This window comes from Lucilia sericata, unplaced genomic scaffold (genome assembly GCF_015586225.1).
Source record: "Lucilia sericata isolate MDLA Ls3-8-SP2 unplaced genomic scaffold, ASM1558622v1 Contig000673F_arrow, whole genome shotgun sequence".
Classification (NCBI taxonomy): Eukaryota; Metazoa; Arthropoda; class Insecta; order Diptera; family Calliphoridae; genus Lucilia; species Lucilia sericata.
The window spans coordinates 187,501-209,596 of NW_023994678.1; the positions used below are offsets into that span (position 1 = coordinate 187,501).

At 32.3% G+C, this 22,096-nt stretch overlaps 1 protein-coding gene across 1 annotated transcript in view; it reads left to right on the forward strand.

Annotated features, from left to right (window-relative positions):
- The window catches only part of LOC119607194 (protein GDAP2 homolog), a 104,686-nt gene that overhangs the window by 47,697 nt on the left and 34,893 nt on the right, over positions 1-22,096 (forward strand). Inside the window, exon 2 of the mRNA XM_037961004.1 lies at positions 12,884-12,903. The gene's annotated coding sequence lies outside the window, so the exon portion shown is untranslated. The remainder of the gene's footprint in view (positions 1-12,883; positions 12,904-22,096) is intronic.

Here is a 22,096-nt window from a genome sequence, read left to right on the forward strand (position 1 = left end):
AAACACTTGACGTCAGTAGAACTTTATTGCATTCAAATAATCGTAAAATTTTGTGGAGAGTAGAAAAAAAAAGTAACGTTTGTTTTTTTTAATTATATTTGCTTTTAGTTAAATTAGAAAAAAAATATTATTATCATCATCAGAATAATAAGCCAATAGAGAATTACAGTGTATAACAATGCAGAAAAATAAAAACAAAGTTATCGCTTAAAAACGACTTTATGTTAGTCTAACCTAACCTAACCTAAAAACAAGATATAGTTTTTAGGTTAGGTTACCAGCTGTTCGACTTACAGTCAATATAAAGTCCAGCCATTTGATTCGCCATTACTTGTATGTATTAAGTTCAAAAGAGAGGAGAGAGTTGGGAGAGAGAAGACAGCCGTAACTTTACTGTATCCCAAGTAAACGAGAGAGCTAACAGTCGTCATGTTACTGTTGTACCGATTAAACTAGAAACTGACTTTATGCTAGTGGTAACTCGTATTATTAGGTGATATAACTAGTTCCGGACTCCCACCCCAACAATCTGCTGTAATACGATTGAGTTATTCTTCTCCTGGGTCCAAAAGGACCATTTTTTAAATACAAGAATAAACTTGAAAATAATACAGTCCCTAGTGTTAAAATGTTAACTGCTCTTTTTATAGATGAGATTTCAGTGTGTAACACGCTACACGCTAGTTATTAAGCCTGAAACAGATCGCCTTATTAAAGCGGGGAATGAAGAAAACACCACCCACACCCACGTAGAGGACTTGGATTCATCAGTATAGATGTCAAGTATTGCACCCTCTGAGAAGGATGGTTTGTTTGATATTTTGACTTTTGTCCGGAAGAATCGTGGGAGAGCAGTATTCGATATTTTCGGGGATATAAGTTGTGTTCCCCAGGATAGAAGCATGACCATTCCGGTTAGAGTCTACACGACAACCATACTGGTTCGCGAATATCGGGTGCCTCTTGAAAAGATGGCGAACCATTCGTGCCTGGAACTGAATTTTATCTCATATTCCTCAATTAAGATGGAGCTACCAACTTTTCTCGTTATCTTCGATCCATCAGGGTAGAAAGGCGGATTTAATATTGTCCGCCTCTTCCACCTTGTAAGCAAACAATAGATTGTCATTTGGAACGACAAACGTGTAATTTAGATATTTATCGACTGCTTTACTATTAGTACCATAGCCAATTCGTTGCCCTCTTAATTACTGATACTTCAGCTTTAAAGGTGTTACAATCATCATTGAAACTGAGGAAGATTTTCATCCCATATTCCATCAGTATAGTAGGTAGGCGGATTTAAGACCGTCCGTTCCAACTTGTAATCAAACAATAAATTGTCATTTGAAACGACATTTTTAATCCAATAACAAAAATTTTTTATGGTGGTTGATATCCTTCCCTTATATTGTGAATACGAAAATTTTTGGGTTGATGTTTATATCTTTTGACCGGGTAGTGAAAATGTTGCCAACGGCTTTGTCAATATGAACTGCAACTCTACGAGATAACCACCCATCAGATCGTATAATACATCAAAGTTACGATACGACTGAGATTCGTATCTTTGCGGAAGTTTGGAGAGCTATGAGAGGTAGAAGTTTAACAATGGACTTTGTACGTTTGTCTGAAAACTCAAAAATAGATAGGTTCCCTACCATCTCTTTATATTTTTTTGTATTGTATGTTTAGGAATTCATGTCGATGTCGAGCTGTTGTTTAATGTTGTAACAGCTGGGAGAGAAGAACAGCCTCTAGAATCTTCACGATAGTGAACTGAATTTAGGAATATCGGCTTTTGGAGTTTTCCTTAGTTGCTTCTTTTTCTTATATTAGTATATTTTATAGGGTATGATGACATCTCTGTCATTAAGTATGACCACGCTACTCCGTTCCCACCACAATTGGATCCTCGCTTCGGAACGACCCGTGACTTACTCGGGCGAAGGTTGTCAATTCAGCGACAGCTGTATCACTGATGAACTATCTACGGCCGAATTGTTACAATACTCGTCTCCCAGCTCATCGACAGAGATACCGCGAAAGAAATCACTTCTTGTCCTTGTGAAAGTTTGCAGAGCTCTGACCGTAGGGGAATCTAACATCTCGCTGTGGAACTCCTTATTTAACTCCAATGTCTGTAAACCCAACGCTTATCGAGGTATTTTAACTACTGCATGGATATAAAGTTGTAAAGTTTATGAAGAACATTTCTTTTCTCGGTCGGATATGAAATTGTTTGAAAACTTGATCACTACTCTATCATTATTGTTCATTGAGAGATCGAACTGAAGACCACTGCCCACATTTACCATCCTGCAGATATCATCTAGTAGAAATTGTTTGGAAGTACATCCGCTGTACAGATATTCGACAAGCAAGATTACAGAGAACAACTGCTGCGATGACAGTTTCGTGAAGTTACTGCTTCTTGGCTTACGTTAGCGGGAGATGGAAGATCATTGTGATACGATCGTAAAAGCTATTTTCCCAGGAACTTTTTTCAAAAATGATTATTGCTATTCGTGTGTTTTCGATAAAAATGACCTTCTTTGTCATGGTAAACTATAATATAAAGTAAGAACTTGTGCTTGTGTTTTCATATCAACAGAGGCTATTTGACTGTTTGATTCTAAATGGAAGTAATCCTAATTCTGCACGATCCTTATGTTGGTCTACTTTGAAGGGAGTTGGAAGATCATTGTGTTACGATCGGTGAAGCTGTTTCTCCAGAAACTTTTTTCAAACATCATGATAGAAGTCGACATGCATATTTATTTTTATAAATAGTATAATTACTGTAACAAATCCTCTCAAGATCGTTGTGTTTCCTTGTTATATCCAAAGACTCGACATTTTTTAACAACAAGTCCTGACTTTCTTATTCTACAAAGTGTTTCCTCTGTATACAATAACCTATTTAAATTAGTGTATGTTTTGACATAGAGAAGACATCAATGCTAGTTAAACAGATTTTCGAGAGGGACCTTTTTATGGGAAATATGGTTATTTGTGAAATTTATTGGATTATATGAAAAATTTGGAATAGTTTTTCGATTTACATTGCCGTTTGGAAAAATTCATTTTGAACTGTAAGCGAATAAAATAGCATTTGTAAATATCTAGTATTTTTAAGAGTTCCACAATTAATTGACTTTACAATAATCCCGGGGTAATTATACCCCATACCACTTTAGGGGGGGGGGGGGGGGGGGGGTGTTATATTGGGTTTGTGCTGATGTTTGGTCCTATACCCACTTTAAAGTATACCAATCGACATAGAAAATTTTCTGAGTAGCTTTAGCTATGTCCGTCCGTCGTTGTAATCAACATACAGGTCGCAATTTTGAAGATAATTTAATGAAATTTGGTACATAATCTTCAATTGTCAATAAAAAAAGGTTAAGATCAGACCATTAGTTCACCTAGCCCCATACAACTGAGTCGCTTTAGCTATGTCCGTCCGCCCGTTGTAATCAAACTACAGGTCGCAATTTTGAAGATAATACAATTAAATTTGATACATAATATTCTATTGTCAATAAAAAAAAGGTTAAGATCGGACCATTAGTTCACGTAGCCCCATACAACTGACCCCCCGAATAGGACTTGTAAACCTTGTAATCATAAAGGTCGCTATTTCGAAGATAATTCAATGAAATTTAGTACATGATCTTCTATTGTACTAGAGACCCAGCACATTGATAATGGTTAACATCGGTCCATTATTTCACTTAGCCCCCATAAAACTGAACTCTCCCGAATAGGACATTTAAGTTTATAATTATGTTTAATATACTCGTATCTCGACAAAAATCTGCAAAACCAAGTTAAATACTAGCCTTGATGATCTTGATTAATTTTATAATAATAGGGCCTCATTTGACCCTAGCCCTATATCAAAATATGACTTAAATGTCCACAATTTTATTCAAAAATAAATCTGAGGCAAGGTACAATTCAACTTATAATGTTTTATTATGAAAGCTAAATCACATTTTATATTTATAATTGGTGTAGGGTATTATATGGTCCGCCTCGCCCGACTATAATTTCTTACTTGTTCTGTATAATTTCATTTTATAAACACAATATGAAAACTAAATTGTTGTAAGACTACTTAAATATAATAAATTAGTTTAAATTTGCCATTTCGTACAGTTCTATGGGCTCTTCAACCAAATTTACATACTTTAGTTTTTCTTTTTTTTTTTTTGTTTATTTTTTTCTTAAACTTGTCTTTGGCCTTCTTTGGCCTGCTAAGCATACAAACTGGAACAAAATGAGGGAAAATATTTACCTGGCTCTCTAATGGCATATAATTTAATTTAACAGTTCTACTAAATATTGAATTTCTACAGTAATTTAGTGCAATTTTCTACTCAATCTCCTGTTTTTTCCTTACTTTAACTGACAAATTTGTAAAGACAGACAGACAATTGCACTAGGCAGACTTAAGTTTTATAATAACTACTATACTCCATCCAAACTGATGAGGGGACAATATTGAATTATAATGACATTTTTATGGTGGGAATTAAAGGTTGCAGACAAATTTGTTAAAAAAAAAGAAAACAGTCAAAAAGAAACTAGTCAAATGACCTACAACAATATACTTAAATATCATAAATTATTAATATGACCTGGAAAATTTTGATCAAATAATAATAATAATAATAATAATAATGGTATTGTTTTCATTATATTTTCCGTTTGTGGGTTATAGCTGACAAATGACATTTAGTCTATAGTTTTGTTTTTGTTTTTTTAAATAAATGACATAATGATAAAACTAAAAAACAACATGCAAAGTTATAAAAATAAATGTTGAAAAATTAAAGTTTTTGGTTAATAGTTAATAGTTATAAGAATCAAAAAAGTTACTAAAAAAACTATTTGCTAAGAGTTTTAATGTGTAAATAAGGAAGTTTTTTGTTCGTAATAAATTAATGATTTTTCTTTGTCCGAAAAAAAAAAACAAGAAAAATGTTAAGTAAATTAAATAAAACGCACAAGTTTAATTTGTATATCAATTATTTATTTCCTGGCTAATGTTCAGTTAGTATGATAACACGAATCAGAGTTGAATGAAAAGGGTTTAATGGTAGTGGAAGTTATTTAGGGGATTTATTAAAAATAGCACAAGGAAATTGTAAAATAAACAAAATATACATTAGAGGTGTGAATAAAGAATTCCTAGGAAAAATAATTAAGACATTAGTATGGCGATTTGACATTTCTTATTTATTTTTTTCAAAGTTACTGAAAGGTCTTTTCAATATCTTTCTTTTGATATACATATTATTATGTAATGTATATAAATATGTATGTATATACTAAATTTTCCGGTTTTCCCCTTTTTGGTACTTTTTTTCTATATATATTTTGTTTAAATTAATATTACAGAGTTAGTCGGTAATCTAATAGGTATACGTCAATAAAATGAAAAAGTTTTATTGACACCAAGAAAGGACTGAATTTTAAAAAAGTAAGAAATAGGTGTGTTATGATTTTAAAAGATGTGTCCAAAATCTTTACTAAAATTGTATTATGTTTATTAGTTTAAAAAGTTATAAAGAGCCAAAAAAGGTTTGGTACCTTTATTGCATATTTTTACCCCTAAAAGTACAGACAGATAGATAGATAGATAGATAGATAGATAGATAGATAGATAGATAGATAGATAGATTGATGATAGATAGATAGATAGATAGATAGATAGATAGATAGATAGATAGATAGATAGATAGAAGATAGATAGATAGATAGATAGATAGATAGATAGATAGATAGATAGAGTAGATAGATAGATAGATAGATAGATAGATAGAGAGATAGATAGATAGATAGATAGATAGATAGATAGATAGATAGATAGATAGATAGATGATAGATAGATAGATAGATAGATAGATAGATAGATAGATAGATAGATAGATAGATAGATAGATAGATAGATAGATAGATAGATAGATAGATAGATAGATAGTAGATAGATAAGATAGATAGATAGATAGATAGATAGATAGATAGATAGATAGATAGATAGATAGATAGATAGATAGATAGATAGATAGATAGATAGATAGATAGATAGATAGATAGATAGATAGATAGATAGATAGATAGATAGATAGATAGATAGATAGATAGATAGATAGATAGATAGATAGATAGATAGATAGATAGATAGATAGATAGATAGATAGATAGATAGATAGATAGATAGATAGATAGATAGATAGATAGATAGATAGATAGATAGATAGATAGATAGATAGATAGATAGATAGATAGATAGATAGATAGATAGATAGATAGATAGATAGATAGATAGATAGATAGATAGATAGATAGATAGATAGATAGATAGATAGATAGATAGATAGATAGATAGATAGATAGATAGATAGATAGATAGATAGATAGATAGATAGATAGATAGATAGATAGATATAGATAGATAGATAGATAGATAGATAGTAGATAGATAGATAGATAGATAGATAGATAGATAGATAGATAGATAGATAGATAGATAGATAGATAGATAGATAGATAGATAGATAGATAGATAGATAGATAGATAGATAGATAGATAGATAGATAGATAGATAGATAGATAGATAGATAGATAGATAGATAGATAGATAGATAGATAGATAGATAGATAGATAGATAGCTAGATAGATAGATAGATAGATAGATAGATAGATAGATAGATAGATAGATAGATAGATAGATAGATAGATAGATAGATAGATAGATAGATAGATAGATAGATAGATAGATAGATAGATAGATAGATAGATAGATAGATAGATAGATAGATAGATAGATAGATAGATAGATAGATAGATAGATAGATAGATAGATAGATAGATAGATAGATAGATAGATAGATAGATAGATAGATAGATAGATAGATAGATAGATAGATAGATAGATAGATAGATAGATAGATAGATAGATAGATAGATAGATAGATAGATAGATAGATAGATAGATAGATAGATAGATAGATAGATAGATAGATAGATAGATAGATAGATAGATAGATAGATAGATAGATAGATAGATAGATAGATAGATAGATAGATAGATAGATAGATAGATAGATAGATAGATAGATAGATAGATAGATAGATAGATAGATAGATAGATAGATAGATAGATAGATAGATAGATAGATAGATAGATAGATAGATAGATAGATAGATAGATAGATAGATAGATAGATAGATAGATAGATAGATAGATAGATAGATAGATAGATAGATAGATAGATAGATAGATAGATAGATAGATAGATAGATAGATAGATAGATAGATAGATAGATAGATAGATAGATAGATAGATAGATAGATAGATAGATAGATAGATAGATAGATAGATAGATAGATAGATAGACAGATAGAATAGATACATAGAATCCAAACCGGTTGTCGTAATCGTGCAACCTAAATATATAAATATATATCGGTTACTGTTTAAGAAGAAATGTTTCTATAGTTGATGCATTGAATGGCATTATTTTGGTTTTTGCCGTTTTAATCCTCAGTTCCACTATTTCAGACATTACCGTTATCACTGACTCGCGGTCAGACCATAAAATCTAACCCAAACTGTAAGAACCAATGACTCGCAGGGCAAAGTTTTGAACTTTATCTGGAGCCGGCGATTGAACTCAAATTGTGCTGAACTCAAATTGTGGGAAGACTGATGCACGGTGGAATTGTCATTTTGGAATAAGTGTTGTTGCCGATAAGATAACATAGTTCCCTTAGAGTAGTGGATGTGGGGCTATTGATGGGAATGAGTTAAAAAGGATTGAGTGGGGTACAGAGAATATGCGGTTATAGCCACGTAAATAAAAAAATAAAATAAAAAAAATAAATAAATGTGTTGGATGAAAAAGTTGTAGGTCGGTTGCATCAAATTTTGTCACTCAAATGCTATCGATAACGACATTAAAATGTGACTGTGGGGCTAAATGTTCGGAATGGGTTGGTAGTCATTGAATTGATATACAGAATGAATCGGGGGTATGAAGAGCTCACACTCTAGCATACCCAAATTATTGTGTCGAATGTTTTTCGGTATGAATGTTTAAAGTTTTGTGACGGATGAATGTACGGTATTCCTAATCGTGTGTTATCGATCAAATATTTCCTTATTTATAGTAAGAACTTGTTTTTGGTTTATTTAATGGACCGATAACGTCTGTAGATGACGTTGAAAAATCTACAGAGGCAGTAATGCTTCTGAAGCATCTCGGAAGTTATGCAATGAAGCATGAGGTGGTCAGAGTTTAGATTGCTTTAGCAATCGGGAGAAGTGTTTCGGTGTCCGCCATGTACAAAAATTGCCTTCTGCATGATTCATAGGGATCACAAAGAGGCGGTATTGGGTTATATCTAGCTCATCATGTGGTTTAAAAAGTCCACCGTGGAATAGAGCCCATACGGAAGATGATCACGAAAAGAAATTCGTGACAGACGAACGAACATTCCAACATCGACTTCAATTCTTTAAAGATTCAGAAGATATATATTTTACAAAAGTGTATAGTAGATCCAGAGTCGATCTATTCAGAATATAAACCCAATTATATGTATGTGTGTTGAACGTAAGCTCCCAAAAGGTTACAATTTTTCCCAAATAGCAATTGATAAGATGTGCTTAGTATTAAAAATTGGTAATATCTATCTACTACTTGACCTAGACACCATTCAAAGGTCCCTACGGAAGACAGTTTAAACAGTCACACAATTTTGCACATGTCAGTTTTATATATCCAGATAATAAACTTATATACTTTATGTACATATATGCAAAACATTGGGCTATATTTTGTCCTAGTTCCGATACAAGTTCTCTTTTAGGAATTGATATTGAATTGATATTCGGGCTATTATACATATCATATTTTTAGCAATTTCTTCATGGGACCACGTTTCACAAGTCTTGGGACTAGTTCGTTTAAAAAATTTCAGGAAAATTGTCTTAAAACTCATTCACCATGTCTCTATTCTCTACCTTTGGAAAATTTCCTCTGTAATTCAAATTTACTCAAACTTCTTTCATTTAACAATTTACTTTAGAATTCTCTCGTTTTATTTTTATACAAAATGAAATCATTCCAATTAAAAGTATTCCAAACATGTTCTCTTTTTTTTTCTATCAAATCAATGCAACATTGTCGGTATGTCTGCCAAATTGTTCAGACCCCCTTGTTGTGTCTGTCGGTCCATTTGTCTGTGTTCTTTATTTTCTTACCGTTTATGTAGGTTAAATGTTTTTTTTTTTTTTATATCATTCTATTCTGTTCTTTTTTTTGTTTTGTTCATTACGTTCGTCATATAATTAAAATCTAAATAAAGTTCATAAAATAATCACCTTAAAAAGAAACAAGAAAAAAAAGTAACGTTTAAAATTAAACAACAACAACAAAAATTAACAACAATTTCTTTGTTTAATCACGTAATTAAAGAATGTCTTTTTTATGTATTTTGTGAGAATGTACATAAATTGAAGTTTTTTTTTTGTTTTTGTGTATATTTTTTTTTAATTAAAAATACAAATTTCCACAAATGGCACATGTGATTCATTCACATGTTTGCATTCAAATTGCTCATTTAACGAAACATTTATGATGACGGTTAAACTATATAGGTATTAAATTAAAATTAGTTTTGACTTAAAATATTGGAAAATATAAATGTGGAATAAAAACCTTTTTTTATTCTGTTTTTTAATTTAGTCATCCATCCATCTATTCATTTTTCTATTCATCCAACCAACCATCCATCCAACCATGCTTAATTATTTAACCGGTCATACCTCTATGAACTCAGTCGAATGGAGAATGACTGACTTAATGAATGAATGAATGTGTGAATATAAAGTCTTAATAATAATTTTGTTCAATTTATTGTACTCGTAATTATGAGGGTGCTAATAATTCTGTAGAGTGCTTTGATTAAATTGCAGATTGTTGTTGTTGTTGTTGTATTTTTTCATTTATGTAAAATATAGAACATGACGCCTTTATTACACCTAGAGGTCAGAGTTGTTAAAGAATGAGTTGATACGACTAGTCAGTAGACTAGTCCAGTGACTAGTCCATAGTATAATCAATAGACTACTTCATAGAATAGTCCATAGACTAGTCCATATACTAGATTGACTGGTATATGGACCAGTCCTTCGACTAGTCCATATACCAGTCAATAGACTAGCTAACAAACATGTTAATAGACTAGTAGACTATTTCATGGACTAGTGTATAGCCTAACTCATAGACTGATCATGGACAAGTCTGTAGACTAGTCCGTCGAATAGTTAGTGGAATAGTCCAAAAATTGGTTCGTAGACTAGTTCATCGACTAGTAATTAGACTGGTCAATAGACTAGTCCATAGTATAGCCAATGGATTAGTTCATAGAATAGCAATTAGAATAAAATTGCACATGGAATAGTTAATAGACTAGTTTATAGAATAGTCAATATATTAGTCCATAGAAAAATAAAAGTCTATAGACTAGATAATAGGCCTGTCTATAGCTGAGCCCCTAATCCTATTTCGACATACCATCATACTAACCTCAGACTTGTTCAGACTTCGATTTTTTATAATAATTTAATATGACTAGTCAGTAGACTAGTCCTGCTATTAGTTCTTAGTATAATCAATAGACTACATTATAGAATAGACTAGTTTATAGACTAGTCCATCGAATAGTCAATAGAATAGCTAATAAACTATTTAATAGACTAGTCCATAGACTAGCTAATAAACTTGTTAATAGAATAGTACATTGTATAATCAGTAAACTATTTAATGGACTAGTCCATAGACTAGTTTCTTAGCCTATCCCATAGACAGTCCATGGTCAAGTCAGTAGACTAGACCATCAAATGGTTAGTAAATAAGCTCATGGATTAGTTCGCAGACTGGTCAATAGGCTAATCAATAGGCTAGTCCATAATAAAGCCAATGGTCTTATCAATCTATTAGTCCATAGAATAAACAATAAACTAGATAATATGCCAGTCTATAGAATAATCCAAAGACTACTTTACTTCTTTTAAATTTTGATCAAATTTGTATCAAAATCCGTTGTCGTCGGAAGTACAATTTTAGATTATTATTTCAGTTAGATAAATAAATTTAAAATAGTACCAAATGGGTCATGGCTGTTGGATTAGGATGAGCACTTATTATCGGGCCTGTTGTACGCTCTTTTTCATGGAAAATGTTTGTTGGTAAAGACAAATATTCACTGAAGGTGGCTTCGTCCGATATTCAGAAACTCAGTTTCCTGTTTCACTTACAAGATATTTGAATCTAATTTCTACAAACGCCTGACAATGTCAATGAAAGTGCTCCAGAATTTCACTATCCTCTCTATATGCTCTGCATTCGTTTGAATCCGCACGTATAGCTGAGCCCCTAATCCTGTTTGTCCGTACCATCGGACTTGTTCATTTTGAGGAGACTTCAAGTCCTGCTCTAGTTAAAGTCACCCCATAAGATCTACCTACCGTTACATTATTTCAGAGGCCTTATGGGATTCTCTAAGCCATATTTTTAATTTAGTAACTACCTAGAGCTCCCTTCTCTTTAAAGTTGTCCACTACTACCGAAAGGCCTGGTATCCATATGATGTATTCAGTTAAAGCTCTCTTACAATCTAATACGGTCTTCGATTTAACTTTATCACACGATATCGCCCTAATTGCCTTCAGGGTGTCGGTAAATTTATTAACCCCTATGTATTAGCGCCATATATAATCAAATTTATGCATTCCGTTATTGCTCGGACTTCAGCTTGGAAGCTATAGATGTGATTAGGTAAACCGTAGTATATTTCTGTTTTTGAGTCTTCAGACCCATGTAGCAATGGATTCATACGGATATTAGCTCTAATGTTCGGCTTGACCATGACATTCTATCTGGGATCAGTGTTTCAAAGTTCCTGCGATCGGGCACGACCGATGATGGTGTATACAACCGCTTTTGGTCAGTTCACCTAAAGTTATAAGGTTATGGTTGTACTATTATACTTTTAACCAACAAAAGTACAACTGTACCAATTTCACCCACCTTGGTCCACATACTAATGAAGTTTCAACACTTACACATTTGTGAATTATACAGGAGCAATACCGTGACCCAACTTTTAAAATCGATTTGTACCGCTTTTTTTGAAAACAATGAAGAAATAGCTATCTGAACTCATTTGGACAATTTTTGCTAGGACCAATAAGTGAAAAGTTACACTCATTTGAATAAAACCCTGTATGACCAAAATGTCCAACTTTGACTCCCTCTAAGTCCGGCAGTTCTTGACTGATAGAGCTGAAAGTGTCTGTGTCTGGCCTATTATTCAATAGTACTAACCTTGGTGCAAATTTCATCCAAATAGATTTTTTGAGTTGGATCACTTGACACGATATCTTCTTTATTAGAAAAAGATAAATGTTCATAATCGACAAACTGAAGAATAGTTACATACACCGATTGTTAAAAATTTTATAGGTATTTGATTTTAGTGGATCGCGAGAAGTGTTTCTAAAAAGCTTTGTGTATATCTTCACACTTTTGTTTGTGTAGAGTTCCGTTCATAATTGGCTCTTGCACCTATTGACGTTCGACTTTTTGAATTAACTATAAAGCGCAAAAATATTGTGTTATTATCGGATTAAAATGAGTTTTCGTAAAATGTTAGGTCTTTCATGCTACATAGCAGTGTTATAAGATATATATAATCGGCATAACCATAAAATTTCGTAACTATTTCCACTTATTGATTTCGCAATATAAAATTTTATGTTATTATATATTAATGTATATTTTTTCTCTTTTTTTTTCAGATCAACTTCCATTTCTTTGTGTAAGTATTTGAAACTGAATACTGATGCCGATATCAAAACCTATTTTTATATTCATTCAGAATTTCTTAGCTTTGCTAGGAAATAATGAAAGTGCAGTTGGCAAAAATTAATTAATGATTTCATATCTTTTCTGTAGATGTAGATATCTTTAATCTATTCTTATTTTTTACCCTCATAAGTTAAGTAGCACACTCACACCTTAAAGTTGATCGATCGACTCAGAATCACTTCCAGGGTCCCTAATTTAGTTCCTATAGAGTTTTAATTGTTTTAAATGTTCTAACGGTCTTTTTATACCGTACAGTAGTGGAGAGGTACTGTCTGTAACACAAAAACCTAGTAACGCTCCCACACCTTAAAGTATATCGATCGACTCAGAATCAGTTCCAGAGTCTATAAGGCCTAACCGTATGTCTGTCCGGCTGACTGTTTTGTTCATGATATTTTGATGAAATTTCACTTACAAGGGCTTAAGAAGATAACTTTTAAAATGTTTGAACCGGTGCAATATTTTACCTAGTCCACATAAAACCGGACTTACTGATTTGAGCTTTTAAGCTTATAACTTCAAAAATTGACGCAACTAAGTTTTATGCAAGTGTAAATTACATTGACGATTTCTTGCCCCCAACTCCCATATATAAAACGACTTGAACATCCATAAATCCTTTATAATAGTATTTTCCTTAAAGTATTCAATAGACAGACAGTTAGACAGTTACTAACACATAGAAAAATATCGCCCCTAGATAAAGAGTTTATAATCTAGGTGCTCGTAAAATTATATAACTACCTAGACATGTCCATTTGGTTAAGGCAGAGGACAGGAGCTGAACGATTTTACCATAGCCCGGAATATATTTTAAAATATCGTAAACTTCAGGAATATCAATCCTCAACTGGACCTATCCTAAACAAAAACAATTTTTTTTCTGTGTGCGTATCTGATTATATTTATGTAGGTAAGTCATTATAAGAATACTTAAAACGAATGCAGATAGTAGGTAGTTCTCACTGACAAGTAAGTGGTGGTGTAAGTACAAATCATTACTGCTGAGTTTTTGCTGGGGATATAAAAATTAAAATTTTGTTATTATAAACCTAATAACATTAGAAATATTTCTAAATAGATTTATAACCTTTTATGTTAGTTTCCCCATTTAAATCAATCATACAAATATGGTAAAAATATTCGTTATCGCAAATCGTGATAAAATTTCAAAAACATTTAAAAGTTTGTAATTTTAAAAATACTATATATTCTATATATATGAAATCATTATTTTAAATATCTACAAAGTATAGATGTTAATTGAAAACCTGGTTAAACCTATTTATTTCATGGTTAGTTGAGTTATTATAAAGTGAACTTTGTGAATATGCAGAGATGGTCAGCAGAGATTATTTTAAAATATTTTTTCTAAAAGCGATTGAAAATAATGGATAATAATTAGTAATAGATAGCGTAATGTAGCTAAAATAAATGTTTTCCCTAGCACTATATTCGGACAATCGATATAAAACAATTTTTAAAATCGAGTTTCATAATATTAAAACTTTCCTAATTCCATCTCTGTATAAATTTGAACTATTTTCATATTATTAAAACTACGTTAATTACACTATAGTACAACATGTGGTTGTTAGAAAATTGAAAAGAGCGCTCAAAACCAAAAAAAAAAAAAAAAAACAACTAAAAATAATGCCATCATACAAATTTAAAGCACATAATACAATATTCAAAATGTTTTAACCAACTTATACCGAAATTGTTTCATTTTCCCAAAAAAAAAAAAAAAGTAGGCTTAATAAAAGTTTTAGTATAAATTTTTAATTACATTTTGTAGAGAAAATAGCTTTTTAATACACAATCACTGACATACAACGAGTATCGAGAATATCAAATAAACTGCACACCACATGTGGTGTATCAAAAATGGATTATGGAAAAAATTATATAGATATATGTATAGTTACGTTAGTAAAATTTACATAAAGGATGGATAAAATTAATTAAATTTAACATGTCTATAAAAAAAAGTTAAAATAATTTAATACTAGACAAGATCTATTTGGAAAAATATATATAGCCCAGTGAACATAATGTTGGGAAAAATACCATAGAAACCCACTACCTTCTAAATACCCATGTATTTCTAAATCGAAAACAAGATATAGCCCAGACTATAGTCTAGTCTATAGTCTAGTCTATAGTCTAGTCTATAGTCTAGTCTATAGTCTAGTCTATAGTCTAGTCTATAGTCTAGTCTATAGTCTAGTCTATAGTCTAGTCTATAGTATAGTCTATAGTCTAGTCTATAGTCTAGTCTATAGTCTAGTCTATAGTCTAGTCTATAGTCTAGTCTATAGTCTAGTCTATAGTCTAGTCTATAGTCTAGTCTATAGTCTAGTCTATAGTCTAGTCTATAGTCTAGTCTATAGTCTAGTCTATAGTCTAGTCTATAGTCTAGTCTATAGTCTAGTCTATAGTCTAGTCTATAGTCTAGTCTATAGTCTAGTCTATAGTCTAGTCTATAGTCTAGTCTATAGTCTAGTCTATAGTCTAGTCTATAGTCTAGTCTATAGTCTAGTCTAGTATAGTCTATAGTCTAGTCTATAGTCTAGTCTATAGTCTAGTCTATAGTAGTCTATAGTCTAGTCTATAGTCTAGTCTATAGTCTAGTCTTAGTCTAGTCTATAGTCTAGTCTATAGTCTAGTCTCTTAGTCTATAGTCTAGTCTATAGTCTATAGTCTAGTCTATAGTCTAGTCTATAGTCTAGTCTATAGTCTAGTCTATAGTCTAGTCTATAGTCTAGTCTATAGTCTAGTCTATAGTCTAGTCTATAGTCTAGTATATAGTCTAGTCTATAGTCTAGTCTATAGTCTAGTCTATAGTCTAGTCTATAGTCTAGTCTATAGTCTAGTCTTAGTCTAGTCTATAGTCTAGTCTATAGTCTAGTCTAGTCTAGTCTATAGTCTATAGTCTAGTCTATAGTCTAGTCTATAGTCTAGTCTATAGTCTAGTCTATAGTCTAGTCTATAGTCTAGTCTATAGTCTAGTCTATAGTCTAGTCTATAGTCTAGTCTATAGTCTAGTCTATAGTCTAGTCTATAGTCTAGTCTATAGTCTAGTCTATAGTCTAGTCTATAGTCTAGTCCATAGTCTTGTCTATAGTCTAGTCTATAGTCTAGTCTATAGTCTAGTCTATAGTCTAGTCTATAGTCTAGTCTATAGTCTAGTCTATAGTCTAGTCTATAGTCTAGTCTATAGTCTAGTCTATAGTCTAGTCTAGTCTATAGTCTAGTCTATAGTCTAGTCTATAGTCTAGTCTATAGTCTAGTCTATAGTCTAGTCTATAGTCTAGTCTATAGTCTAGTCTATAGTCTAGTCTATAGTCTAGTCTATAGTCTAGTCTATAGTCTAGTCTATAGTCTAGTCTATAGTCTAGTATAGTCTAGTCTATAGTCTAGTCTATAGTCTATAGTCTAGTCTATAGTCTATAGTCTAGTCTATAGTCTAGTCTATAGTCTAGTCTATAGTCTAGTCTATAGTCTAGTTATGTCTAGTCTATAGTCTAGTCTATAGTCTAGTCTATAGTCTAGTCTATAGTCTAGTCTATAGTCTAGTCTATAGTCTAGTCTATAGTCTAGTCTATAGTCTAGTCTATAGTCTAGTCTATAGTCTAGTCTATAGTCTAGTCTATAGTCTAGTCTATAGTCCAGTCTATAGTCTAGTCTATAGTCCAGTCTATAGTCCAGTCTATAGTCTAGTCTATAGTCCAAGTCTATAGTCTAGTCTATAGTCTAGTCTATAGTGTAGTCTATAGTCCAGTCTATAGTCTAGTCTATAGTCTAGTCTATAGTCTAGTCTATAGTCTAGTCTATAGTCTAGTCTATAGTCTAGTCTATAGTCTAGTCTATAGGTCTAGTCTATAGTCCAGTCTATAGTCTAGTCTATAGTCTAGTCTATAGTCTAGTCTATAGTCTAGTCTATAGTCTAGTCTATAGTCTAGTCTATAGTCTAGTCTATAGTCTAGTCTATAGTCTAGTCTATAGTCTAGTCTATAGTCTAGTCTATAGTCTAGTCTATAGTCTAGTCTATAGTCTAGTCTATAGTCTAGTCTATAGTCTTGTCTAAAGTCTAGTCTATAGTCTAGTCTAAAGTCTAGTCTATAGCCTAGTCTATAGTCTAGTCTAGTCTATAGTCTAGTCTATAGTCTAGTCTAGTCTATAGTCTAGTCTAGTCTATAGTCTAGTCTAGTCTATAGTCTAGTCTATAGTCTAGTCTAGTCTAGTCTAGTCTATAGTCTAGTCTATAGTCTAGTCTAGTCTATAGTCTAGTCTATAGTCTAGTCTAGTCTATAGTCTAGTCTAGTCTATAGTCTAGTCTAGTCTAGTCTATAGTCTAGTCTATAGTCTAGTCTATAGTCTAGTCTATAGTCTAGTCTAAAGTCTAGTCTATAGCCTAGTCTATAGTCTAGTCTAGTCTATAGTCTAGTCTAGTCTATAGTCTAGTCTATAGTCTAGTCTAGTCTAGTCTATAGTCTAGTCTAGTCTAGTCTAGTCTAGTCTATATAGTCTATAGTCTAGTCTAGTCTAGTCTATAGTCTAGTCTATAGTCTAGTCTAAAGTCTAGTCTATAGTCTAGTCTAAAGTCTAGTCTATAGCCTAGTCTATAGTCTAGTCTAGTCTATAGTCTAGTCTAGTCTAGTCTAGTCTAGTCTAGTCTAGTCTAGTCTAGTCTATAGTCTAGTCTATAGTCTAGTCTATAGTCTAGTCTATAGTCTAGTCTATAGTCTAGTCTATAGTCTAGTCTATAGTCTAGTCTATAGTCTAGTCTATAGTCTAGTCTATAGTCTAGTCTATAGTCTAGTCTATAGTCTAGTCTATAGTCTAGTCTAAAGTCTAGTCTATAGTCTAGTCTAAAGTCTAGTCTATAGCCTAGTCTATAGTCTAGTCTAGTCTATAGTCTAGTCTAGTCTAGTAGTCTAGTCTAGTCTAGTCTAGTCTATAGTCTAGTCTAGTCTATAGTCTAGTCTAGTCTAGTCTATAGTCTAGTCTAGTCTATAGTCTAGTAGTCTAGTCTATAGTCTAGTCTATAGTCTAGTCTAGTCTAGTCTAGTCTATAGTCTAGTCTCTAGTCTAGTCGTCTAGTCTAGTCTCGTATAGTCTAGTTAGTCTATAGTCAGTCTTAGTTCTAGTCTATAGTCTAGTCTAAAGTCTAGTCTATAGTTCTAGTCTAAAGTCTAGTCTATAGCCTAGTCTATAGTCTAGTCTAGTCTATAGTCTAGTCTAGTCTAGTCTATAGTCTAGTCTATAGTCTAGTTAGTCTAGTCTATAGTCTAGTCTAGTCTAGTCTATAGTCTAGTCTAGTCTAGTCTATAGTTAGTCTATAGTCTAGTCTATAGTCTAGTCTATAGTCTAGTCTATCGTCTAGTCTATAGTCTAGTCTATAGTCTAGTCTATAGTCTAGTCTATAGTCTAGTCTAAAGTCTAGTCTATAGTCTAGTCTAAAGTTAGTCTATAGCCTAGTCTATAGTCTAGTCTAGTCTATAGTCTAGTCTAGTCTAGTCCTAGTTCTAGTCTAGTCTAGGTCTAGTCTAGTCTAGTCTAGTCTATAGTCTAGTCTAGTCTAGTCTAGTCTAGTCTAGTCTAGTCTAGTCTAGTCTAGTCTAGTCTATAGTCTAGTCTAGTCTAGTCTATAGTCTAGTCTAGTCTATAGTCTAGTCTAGTCTAGTCTATAGTCTAGTCTATAGTCTAGTCTAGTCTAGTCTATAGTCTAGTCTAGTCTAAAGTCTAGTCTATAGTCTAGTCTATAGTATAGTCTATAGCCTAGTCTATAGTCTAGTCTAGTTATAGTCTAGTCTAGTCTATAGTCTAGTCTAGTCTATAGTCTAGTCTAGTCTAGTCTATAGTCTAGTCTATAGTCTAGTCTAGTCTATAGTCTAGTCTATAGTCTAGTCTAGTCTAGTCTATAGTCTAGTCTATAGTCTAGTCTATAGTCTAGTCTAGTCTATAGTCTAATCTATAGTCTAGTCTATTAGTCTATGTCTAGTCTATAGTCTAGTCTATAGTCTAGTCTATAGTCTAGTCTATAGTCTAGTCTATAGTATAGTCTAGTCTATAGTCTAGTCTATAGTCTAGTCTATAGTCTAGTCTATAGTCTAGTCTATAGTCTAGTCTATAGTCTAGTCTATAGTCTAGTCTATAGTCTAGTCTATAGTCTAGTCTATAGTCTAGTCTATAGTCTAGTCTAAAGTCTAGTCTATAGTCTAGTCTATAGTCTAGTCTATAGTCTAGTCTATAGTCTAGTCTATAGTCTAGTCTATAGTCTAGTCTATAGTCTAGTCTATGGACTAGATGTTCCCTCTGACTACGACATTCTATCAAGGACCAATTTGTCATACTTTCCGACAAATTCTGTTTCCGTTGGTATTCTATTCCATTTAGTCATCTCGATTGTTTGCTGGGTTGTCATGTCAAAAACATAATGAAGATGCAATTAATGTAATCTTGTCGATATTATTTAATTAATTAACAGCTGGAGTGCTTAAATTAAATACAAACAATACTTAACAGGAAAATGTTTAATAAAATAAAAATAGAAATTCAAAATTTTAAGCTCAAAATAGTTGACTTGTTACAGCAGGATTTTGTGTTAGAAAGAGTACTAAGTATAGTCATTAATAGCAAAATGTTAAAATTTTGCTCAACTATTATGTGTTGACTTAATACCATACACAAGTATTGGGAAAAAGAGCTTAAAAGTAACCACATGTGGGTGTTAATTTTTAAATAAACTCATAGTATTAATTTTATTTTAACAAATAGGTCGAAAAAACAGTTTTTTCCTATGTGGCTTTTTATATACAATGTCAAGTGTTGATAATTCCCAAGAAAAGTTAATTGCACTTTTTTGTTGTTTCATTTCATTCTGTTATCTACTCAACAATATTTTACAATAATTGTATTGTCGTTTTCCTTTTTAAATTTTAATCCAATTTAAATGGATTTACATACAACACTTGTTGTTTTTTGCTCTTGTTGGTTATTGTGAAAAAATTTGTCAACACTTTTTTTCTTAAATCTTTTAAAAAAAGATTAAATAAAGAAAATGAACATGTAATTTGCATAAGACTTGCATATAATAAATGGTTTATGATCAATAACAATTACACTGTGTTGCAGTAAATATTTTTTTTAATTGGGGTACTTATTAAGAAAAATTATATTTTTGTTGGTACTTTTTTGGTCACTTTTTTCAACTCCTTCCAATCTCTAAGGATCATGCAGGCGGCAATTTTTGTACATAGGGGACACCGGACGAAGTACTTTGCTTGAGTACGGACCATCGCTGCCCGTTATATAGCTTCAGTTCCATGTACAAGCATGCTGATGAAATGGCTGCTTTTGATATGGCAACAATCTTAAGACGTAATCGGTAGACCAGCATTTGTCAATATTTAGCCCCACTGTCATTTCTCTGAGAATTCTCTTATCCCGAAAGATTAACTTCATCATGTATCAGTCATTAACCCTACATTCTCATGTTGGTTTAAGCAAAACCACCATGAGCACCCGAAGGGATCTCTCCAATAACCGGCACAACACAAATTCCGAAACTTTGCCCTAAGGGCCACCGGCTCCCGCGGTACTAGGTACGTTTGATTCTCTGCTCAGACTATGAGTTAGTTTAGTCCCAAGACATGAGGCACAGGTAGAGACTCTTTTCTCCCGGGCGGTTCATCTAGATAACATGCTTCGGGGGGCGTAAATAGGGTGTATATAGTAAGTGATACTGTTTGTAAATTCCATAGTATAATTTTTCGATCTTATAAAGTGTATATTTTTTGAATCCTAATAAGTGATAACGAAGTCGATTTAGCAATGTTCGTCTGCCAGATTAACCACATGTTTGTTAAAAATAAATTTCTGAAGACCTCAAATATCTTTAGGAACCTAATCTTACTATTGAAGTCGACAAAATTCCGAAAACAAAACAGTTTGAATATATTTCAAATATATGTATGTATATATGAAGGCGATATGTATACCTGAAGAGATCTATTCGAAAGATCTTTCATTTGATTTGATTATCAATGAAGGTATTATCGTGCGATGTTTAGAATCTCTGTTTCCTGGAAGTAATTCCTAAGAATATTCCAATCAGTGTTCGTTAGGGGTGCTATATCCGGAATAATATCACTCCCAAGGTATTTCGATCTAATTTCGACAATATCAAAGAAAGTACTCGAGAGTTTTACTGTCATCTTCACTTGCTCCACATTTAACGAATGTACACGTATAGTCGTTCCCCTAATCGTGGTTGATGAAGCTTCTCATCCCATAGGATCTTTGCGATTATATCTACCTTTTCATTACTTCAAGAGGCCTTATGAGCTTCTCTCGCTCATATATTTAATTTGGTCCTCGTTGCGTAGAATTGTTTAACATTCGTTAGATTAACTACCTCAATGTAAACCTTACCCCTGGCGGTTAAAGCGTTCTTACAATCAAATACAGTCTTGGATTTAACCTTATCACCTGATATCGCCTTAATTGTCTTCTGGCTGTCGGTAAATAAGTTAACCTCTATTGGCGCCATATATTTCTATTCAGGATCTTCATTACAAAACTCCAGGCCGGCCCGTTTTGTACCCCCGTTTTGAGCCTACAGGTAGCTCAATGGTTCAGCTTGACAAAGACATTCTATCTGGGATCAGTGTTTCAAAGTTCCGGACATATTATGTATCTGGTATGCATGTTCCATGTTTATATATAGCCTTCAAAGGTGTTCAGTATTAATTGATGGCATGTGCTATGACCGTCTTTGGTCAGATCGCTTAAAGTTATGAGCCGTTCGGCTGTAAATGCCGCCTCATATCTTATATATGTTTCAATCGTTGGAATATCTAGCAATGTTCACAGAGCCTTGATTAATGGCTAAATTCCCTGCAGTTGTTTGATATTACACATTTTATATCCGAAAAAGTTTACCAAAATAAGTTAGAATTGATCTAATCACACTTTTATAAAGTCAAAATGTCATAGTAAGACTAAAGTCCTATTTTTTGTCTATGGTTCTACTATATTCAGATAATAACAAGGTTGTGGTAATCATGATCTAAGAGCAATATATTATGGTTAAATTTATGTTTGTAGTCTAAACATATTATGGTTATTGCAACAAT